Genomic DNA, 9,290 nt, shown 5'->3' on the forward strand with positions numbered 1-9,290 from the left:
ATTCATCCGTTACAGTTACTCAAAAATTAAAATTCCACATTTCATCACCAACTGCAGGTGGCTTCAACTTTGTAGATTTTAAAATCTACAGGCTTAAAAAATGCACACACCAGTTTTAAATTTAGGCCTTAATTTTAGGAGCTAAAATTAAATAGCTGTTTTGGAATGCATAGCTTTTTTAGCTTCTGGAATTCATGCTGCTGTTCCATTTATTTTTAACTGGTCTATGTTTCGGGTAATTTCATGCTGCTAGCATTTAAAACGGTCTAGTTTGCCTTTAAATGGTATTGTGTCTTTATGATAGGTAAGCCGCCTTGTAAGGACTATGCCCATAAAGGCAGCCTATAAATAAGTTTATAAGGAAATAAGTACAGCCCAGACCCGATGCAACACATGCACATATATTCCTAAATTTTGATTTACGCAGGGAAGAAACCTGCGCCACCTGAAAGCTTGCATACAGCAATTCTGAACGACGACTCGGCCAAACAATACTTATTGCCTTCCTTTCTCCGTGTTCTATTTCTTACACTTCGATCTCACTCTTAGCCTCTTTATGTGAAGCAAGGTTATGGATAAATGTCCAGCGACGCTGCGTTGACAGCATACTTGAGGGTACTATTCCCCCTCCCTGCCCCCATCTATCTCCTTTATGTTTCCCTGCAGCAAATGATGAGTATCCTGAGTCAATTTGTGTGGGTTTCCTGCCAGCGGCTTCAGCAAGGCTCGCTTCAAAAAACATACCAAGAATAGCATATGAGCCTCTCCAGGCAGCAGAGTTGGAGGGAGTGGAATATTCGCCAGGCCAGCCTATGGATGAGATGACCGGAGCTCCTTTAGAGAACATGTAAGGGGGCCTCTGTGCAGTTCTGCGGTCTCAAAGTGCAACATATAGTTCCTCCTACACTTGGTATTTTTAAGATTAAGATTGCTGGAAGAAATATCAACAACCTCAGATATGCAGATGACACAACATTGATGGCAGAAAGTGAGGAGGAATTAAAGAACCTTTTAATGAGGGTGAAAGAGGAGAGCGCAAAATATGGTTTGAAGCTCAACATCAAAAAAACGAAGATCATGGCCACTGGGCCCATCACCTCCTGGCAAATAGAAAGGGAAGAAATGGAGGCAGTGAGAGATTTTACTTTCTTGGGCTCCATGATCACTGCAGATGGTGACAGCAGTCACAAAATTAAAAGACGCCTGCTTCTTTGGAGAAAAGCAATGACAAACCTAGACAGCATCTTAAAAAGCAGAGACATCACCTTGCCAACAAAGGTCTGTATAGTTAAAGCTATGGTTTTCCCAGTAGTGATGTATGGAAGTGAGAGCTGGACCATAAAGAAGGCTGATCGCAGAAGAATTGATGATTTTGAATTATGGTGCTGGAGGAGACTCTTGAGAGTCCCATGGACTGCAAGAAGATCAAACCTATCCATTCTTAAGGAAATCAGCCCTGAGTGCTCACTGAAAGGACAGATTGTGAAGCTGAGGCTCTGATACTTTGGCCACCTCATGAGAAGAGAAGACTCCCTGGAAAAGACCCTGATGCTGGGAAAGATGGAGGGCACAAGGAGAAGGGGATGACAGAGGACAAGATGGTTGGATAATGTTCTCAAAGCTGCCAGCATGAGCTTGACCAAACTGCGGGAGACAGTGGAAGAGACAGGAGTGCCTGGCGTGCTCTGGTCCATGGGGTCACAAAGAGTCGGACACGACTAAACGACTAAACAACAACAACACTTGGCATTTGCACAATTCTGCTGCTTCTTCTGAGGCTAATTTTAGGCACCCACCATCTTTCAGCCATTTTAGCAGATCTGACCTTCCAAGAGCAAGGCATCTGCCAGTAGCAACACAAGAGAGAGAGACAGACTTGACATTCACGCAACTCTGGCTCCTCCAGCCAACAGAGGGAATGGGAGAAAGGGGCTTGCACTCTAAGTCACAACACTTCCACACTTGCATTTTTGAAAATCCCACTTGTGAAGTGCCCAAAGAATGTGTTGCAAAAGAATTATTATTATTATTATTATTATTATTATTATTATTATTATTATGTCAGCAAGTTTGCTAAACATGTGAACAGGAGGTACAAAGCGTTCCCAGATTGTGAACCAGGTACTCCATAAACCAGATTGGCCCCTTATGTAGTCCATTAATTGGTCCAGGCAAGCTCTGCCATCTGGTTCCTTATGATCACAAGGAACTGGTTCACACATGCGAGCCGGCCACTTTCTCTTCCCCACTCATCTCTCAAGCAGCCTCACCCAAGGCCTCCCTGGTTATAGGGTTGCACAGACAACCACAATGACTTCAGGTGGCAATAGCCAGCAGCAATGCCAGTGCTTTTCTAGCTGGAGTGATTGGAGGGATTTCACACAGAAGATCTCCATAACAAGAAGTGGTGAGCCCAATGGGTTCAGGAAAGGGATGGAAGCACCTTACCAGTGTATGCAAACCAGTGCTTCCCAAACTTGGGTGTCTCCAGCTGCTTTTGGACTACCACTCCCACCATCGCTAGCTAGCAGGACCACTGGTCAAGGATAATGGGAAGTGTAGTCCAAAAGCAGGTGGAGAGCCAAGTGTGGGAAACCCTGCTCTAATGGAAGCCTCCGCTGGATCAAATGGCTTTCCAACAGGGGATGGTGATGGCTGGATAGCACTCTTGCAACACTAGGCAGAAGCAATAAGCATGAGATGGATGAAGTGACTACAGGTGCAGCTGCTCCCAACAATGTATTGTGAAGAGACAGCTCATCTGAAAATGTCCACAGGTATAAGAATAAAGTCAATTACCCAACAGCAGGGATGGGGAAACCTACCGCCTTCCAGATGCTGTTGAAATCCAACTCATCAGCCCCAGGCAGAATGGCCAATGCTCTCGAATGATGGGAATTAGGAGTCCTAAAAAACCCCATCTGGGGGGGCCACAGGTTCCCCATCGCAGCCTTGCAGCCTTGACCTTCCCGGGGGACATAATAGGTAAAGGTAAAGGGACCCCTGACCATTAGGTCCAGTCGTGACCAACTCTGGGGTTGCGGTGCTCATCTCGCTTTATTGGGTGAGGGAGCCGGCGTACAGCTTCCGGGTCATGTGGCCAGCATAACTAAGCCGCTTCTGGCAAACCAGAGCAGCACATGCAAACGCCGTTTACCTTCCCACCGGAGCAGTGCCTATTTATCTACTTGCACTTTGACGTGCTTTCGAACTGCTAGGTTGGCAGGAGCTGGGTCTGAGCAACGGGAGCTCACCCCATTGCGGGGATTCGAACCGCTGACCTTCTGATCGGCAAGTCCTAGGCTCTGTGGTTTAACCCACAGCGCCACCCGTGTCCCTTCGGGGGACATAATATGTCTCAACAAATCAGAGAACCGGCAAAGGGGAATCTCTGGGCGTTATAATCACATCCATCCAGCCAAACACACATAGCACCATCCCAGGCCTAAATCCTCTGAAAGCTTCTTAAATACTCTCCCAACGCTTTCCCCTCTGTTCTGGCAGCCCTCCCCACATACTCAGACCTTCAAGTGCGGCCAAAGGTTGTCAGATCTCGCCCTTTTTCCCCCTGCAGAAAATCTGCCAGTGGAAAGGATTAAGTTGGGAGATTGCTCTCCCTGCTGCTGCTTCTCCATCTGAAGGGATTCCAAGGCTGCCTGAGTATTAATGTCAGTGGAGGCTGTGGATGCTGGCTGCATCCCCCTGCCTTTTTGTACTGTCTCTACAAACCTGTTTCTACCTTGGCTGGGGCAGGGTGGGGGTAACTAAGCAAAAAAACCAAAAAGTGTCCCATGGGCGCAGAGAGCTTTATAAATGGAGGGTCATGTCAGGATGGATGCCAAATGCGGCAGGAGGACAGCAGGAGAGAAGCCTATGATTATATTAAATTGTGTGCGTACAAAGAATCGTAGAGTCGGAAGGGACCCCAAGGGTCATCTAGTCCAACCCCCTGCAATGCAGGAATCCTGCTCACAGCCGTGCCTTGGTGGGCTCGGGGTCAACAGCCAGATGCAATGACCCATTGTGCCACAAGATGCCACATAAAGGTAAAGGTAAAGGTACCCCTGCCCGTACGGGCCAGTCTTGACAGACTCTGGGGTTGTGCGCCCATCTCACTCTATAGGCCGGGGGCCAGCGCTGTCCGGAGACACTTCCGGGTCACGTGGCCAGCGTGACATCGCTGCTCTGGCGAGCCAGAGCCGCACACGGAAACGCCGTTTACCTTCCCGCCAGTAAGCGGTCCCTATCTACTTGCACCCGGGGGTGCTTTCGAACTGCTAGGTTGGCAGGCGCTGGGACCGAGCAGCGGGAGCGCACCCCGCCGCAGGGATTCGAAACCGCTGACCTTTCGATCGGCAAGCCCTAGGCGCTGAGGCTTTTACCCACAGCGCCACCCGCGTCCCTAAGATGCCACATAGCTATCCAATAAACTACCGGTACTTCCACAGCCATCTGTACCTGCCATGGGTGCCAATCAAGCAGGTCTTCCCCCACATTGGCCAGCATGCCGGCCAGCTAAGGGAAATAAATAACCGACGTGAAAACCAATTCCAAGAGAGATAAATAACCAACACAAAATCAATTTGCGCCTCTTGGCGATCAACGACTTGCGTGGATATTTTTTTTTCAGGTAGATGCTATCTATTTAGCACTTTAGAAATGAAGAAGCGTTAAGAGTGGCCCGATCCAACTTCCTACACTCATTTGCCTGGTGGAGAAGAACAAGGAGAATAGCCAAGGATGCCCACCACCCAAGAGGCACACCCACCGACCCAGCCAGAGGGACAGGCGAGAACCTGGAATCCGCATTCCCAGCCGCCCTGGGGGGCAAAGTGAACTTCTCCATGGCGCCACCGCCTCAGCCTCTTGGGGGGGGGGAGTGGGGCTAAAATTTAACACTGCACTGGGGTACCAACTTGAACAAATTATTGGGGATGGGGGACCAGGTAAGCTCCGCCCCGCGTAATCCATCACAAGACGTGGCGGTGCGCACAAGCCATTTGAACGGCAATGTCCATAAACTGGGGGGGGGGGCTCCGTTATTTTATTGGGGGAGGGGGGCGAAGGGAGACCTCGGCCCTAGGAAGGGGCTCCTATGCCCGCATCTTCGTCCCCGGGAAGCAAACACAAAGGCGCGCGTCGGTGCGGACGCCTCGGAGAAGGAGCCGCCTCGCCAATTCCCGAGCGAGCGGCCTAGAGAGCGCGCCATCCCCGTCGGATGCAAGCAGACACAAAGCCGAGCGCGCCGCGCCGCCTTACCCTCCTGCCGCCGCCGCGCGGGAAGAAGGGGGGACTGGGGCCGCCGCTGCCTCTTCCCTCCTGCTCTGCTGCTGCTGCTCCTCCTCCCGCTCGCCTGGACCGCCGCGCCTCAGTCTCTCGCGCTGCCTTGCCCGGGTGTTGCCTCTTGGCGCATTGTGTGCCGCTGCCTTCCCGGCGAAGTCTTGCCCGCGCGCTTCTGCCTCTCCCTCTCCCGCCGCTCCTTTTCTTCTTCTCCTCCTGCCCGCTGCCCGCCTCCCCGAAGGAAGGGGGGGAGGAGGAGGAGGAGGAAGGAAGGAAGGAAAAGGGAGCAGCTAATCTGAGCGCAAGGACGCCATTAAGCTCCGGCGGCTTTGCAGCCGCGGCGGCTGGGCTTTGAAGCGCGCCGCTCAAGTCCGGGCGCGGCGCGCGCGCGGGGAGGACGCGCCCCCTGCCGGACTCCCCAGTTCGCGCCTCGCTCAGACGGGGCGGAGGCTTTGAATGGTGGGGGGGTCTCCTTTCTCCGGCTTGGGAAGGAGAAGCGCCTCCGGAGAAGAGGGCTGGCTGGGGGGTAGCTGCCCCTCACAGCGCCCCGTCGTCGAGATGCGCCTCCGGATGGCGGTTTCTTCACCCGTTGCGAAAAAGCGCCTCTGGGTGGGTTGTGCGGCAGTACGAATGCCTGCCATCGACCCATAACAGAAAGCGAGGAGAGATTGTGTCCTCCCTGGCCAATATAGGTAGGATGAGTGTGAGTGGAAACTAGCCTGCTGTGGGGTTGGACTACAACTCCTGTCATCTCTGACTGCTGGTCTCTGCAGGCCAGGGATGGTTGTGGTTTGTAGCACAACAACATCTGGGAATCCGAGATGGAGAAAGGTAATAGGCATTCATTGCTTCACCTGGGCAGTGTGTATAGAGCACCTGAGCTGCCCAGATGACAAGCCTCGCTGATGTGGTCCGAAGGAAAGCAGAGCAATACGTTTGGCACCAGTTTGGCTGCAGGAGTTGCCGGAAGGTGCCATCCAACCGCCTTAGGGATTTGTGTAGCCTTTTCTTCTCCTGAAGATATCCCACAAGGCAGTTCCGGTTTACGGTCATTTCTCCTAGATGGGCTACCTTCCAGAGTTGATGACCCATGTCTGCTCCTCGCTTCCTTCTACAGCAGGCATCCCCAACCTTTGGCCCTCTGGATGTTTTGTACTACAATTCCCATCAACCTGATCTGTTAGCTAGGGATCATGGGAGTTGTAGACCAAAACATCTGGAGGGCCGCAGGTTGGGGATGCCAGCTCTACAGCATGTGCAGAAACTGCCTTCTCGGCTGTTGGACCCGCTATTGGTCTGTCTGCTCCATCCTCCAGAGCCTGCCTTCACTTATTAAGGTTTTGATACCTATCAGCTGCCCTCGCTTGGTTTAGCCAGCCAATTGAAGCCATTCCCCTGGTATGGCTGCTGTCACATTCTGACAGTTTATAGGAGCCACAGGTGACAGCTGAATGCGGGGGGGGGGGGGGGAGTGGACAAACTACTCCAGGAGGACCACAACATGTCTCCCCCACCAGAGGTACTACCTCTCCCCTCACACTCCCATCAAACACAATCAAGTGGGCAGCATTTTTGAACTGTCTGGTGATGACCTGAATGGCTAATCTGTTTATAACAAAAAAACTTTTTTACTAATTATGAGCAAGATCAACACACTAATTAGATCATTCTCTGGGGCATCAGGAAGAATCTCTGTGCAGAATTGCCCAGAAAAACTACGGTACATTGCTGGCTAACTGAGCTAGAAGATTTGGTTCTACAGGCTGTAATACATTCAGCTGCTAAGTAGCTGATATTCTGGATGGGCAGCAGACAGCGGTTGTAATGGTAGAGTAGCAGTGCTAGTAAGGCTGGAACAGACACCATCACGCTTCTTGCAACATGTGTGCTGGTGGCTTTGAGGTTTTAAGGCTTGATGCAATCCATAATGAAATATATGTGGTTTGGGTGTAGACTTGCAAACTTTATTTAGGCAAGATTCCATCTGAAGAGAGGGCAGATTTGGCTAAACTGCTGTGGAATCAAGCCCCATAATTTCTTCTTACATATTTTGAAGGCGGGGAGGGGGAAAACTAATGTCAAAGGCCTACATAAAAGAAATAATAAGGATGGGAGAATTTCTGGACACACTTTGTTGTGTATGATTATGGTTATGGCAATAAAAATAGTGATTCAGAGAATTACCATTCAAGAAGTTCTTTTTTTACATATTTATTTTGTCCCGGCAGCAAACGATACATCTTTATATAGAGCCTGTGGCTTTGGTCTAAATTAGTGTCTTGCCGATGTAACGCGGGTCATCGTAACCAGCTTAAAATTCATCTTTCAAAATATTACTAGACTGTGTGGTTAAAGGGACAAAATAAAATCCCTCTCAAATGGAAGGGATTGTAGCATAATGGTGCATTACAGTACCTGCCCAGGTTCATTGTCATTCGGAATATTTATTAAATTTTAAATTGCTGTTTTTATCTATGTCATTTTAATGTGATATTAATGCTGTATTCTTAGTTTGAGATTTTGATTTATGTGGAAATTGTTTTCCATTTGGTTGTGTATTTTTTGATGTGGTTTATTTATTGTTTATGACTTTTGTAATGTAAAGCTTGTCATGTTGTAAGCCGCCTTGAGTATTGTTTTTTAACTGGAAAAGTGGCATACAAATAAAAAATGATGATTTTTTTTGAGGATTTTAGGCTTGTCTTTGAAATGCAGTTATTCTCAGGCCAGCTTACAAGTTGTTGACAGCAGCAATAACAAGCTCAAAACTCACATGCAGGCCAACAGCCCTGTTGATGGTCAGAGCATGCTCCGTGCTTGGGGCCTGCAATCTCACGGTCTCTGGCAGTTGCTATCCATAGAATCATAGACTTGTAGAGTGGGAGGGGACCTCTGAGGGTCATCTAGTCCAGCCCCCTGCAATGCAGGAATCTCAAGGAAGGAGAGTCCAGTGTTCTTTCTGGTGGTGGGAGAGGAGGGGAGCAAGCTCCCTACAGCGGCTCCTTCACTGACTAATGGATGAGGGCCAAGCTGGTCTCCCCCTTGTCATGATGTTTGTCCTGGATACGACTGGGCGCTGTATCGATATATCGTTCAAAGTAATCAATTTGAAGTCCATATTGTGATATCCGTTTCATAGTTCTTGACCCGGCAATATAACTTGAATCAGGATATGCGCTAGGGCGGGGCGATATATCATCCAAAACTGGTTTGAAGTCCATATCATGATGTTGCTTTCATAATTTTTGACCTGGCAATATATTACATTCATGATGTGTGCACGCGCGCTATGCAAAAAGAACTATGTGGGGAAAACTGTGAAGCCAGCAGATGCCGCTCCATAGCCTCATCCTTGTTTCAGACATTGTGATAAATCAGTATATTGTAATGTTTGGCTGGCGATACATTGCAATGTTGAAAATCAGCTCCATCCTTATTTTGGACATTGTGTTATCTCGGGTATATTGCAATGTTTAACTGGTGATACATATTGCGATGTTGAAAACCAGATATCTCCCAGCCCTAGTTCTTAGGTAGAAATAGTGCAGGGGAGCATCAGCCTCCCAGTGTCCCTCGAGTCCCTGGTCTTGTAGGCATCCAGTTTTCCCACCCAGATGAACTGGGGCTACCATCTGCTTCATCATTTTGGCAAAGTCCTGTTTCCAAGCTAGTTCGCCAAGGGCTTTGGAAGTAGAGGGACATAGGGCATTGGCAGGGAGGAGAGAACGGCTGTAGCTCAATGGTACAGCATCTGCATTGCATGCAGAAGGTCCCAGGTTCAGTCCCCGACATCTCCAGGTAGGGATGGGAGATGTCCCTACCTGGAACCCTGGAGAGCCACTGCTATCCAATGTAAGGAATACTGAACTAGGTGGACCAATGGTTTGTCTTGGTATAAGGAACATTCCTGCACCCCATGTTTCTAGGCATGAGTGTGGAGGTACTTGGCATCTGTTCTGTGGTGGACTCTCCTTCCTTGGTTTAGGGGCGGTGGGGTGAGAGGGAGAGAA

The 9,290-nt window shown here is 49.5% G+C and overlaps 1 protein-coding gene across 1 annotated transcript in view; it reads right to left on the reverse strand.

The window, feature by feature from the left end:
* Positions 1–5,664, reverse strand: part of RNF144A (ring finger protein 144A) — a 62,710-nt gene extending 57,046 nt beyond the window's left edge. Inside the window, exon 1 of the mRNA XM_028722483.2 lies at positions 5,260–5,664. The gene's annotated coding sequence lies outside the window, so the exon portion shown is untranslated. The remainder of the gene's footprint in view (positions 1–5,259) is intronic.
* Positions 5,665–9,290: the final 3,626 nt, after the last annotated feature.

This window comes from Podarcis muralis, chromosome 3 (genome assembly GCF_964188315.1).
Source record: "Podarcis muralis chromosome 3, rPodMur119.hap1.1, whole genome shotgun sequence".
NCBI classification, from domain to species: Eukaryota; Metazoa; Chordata; class Lepidosauria; order Squamata; family Lacertidae; genus Podarcis; species Podarcis muralis.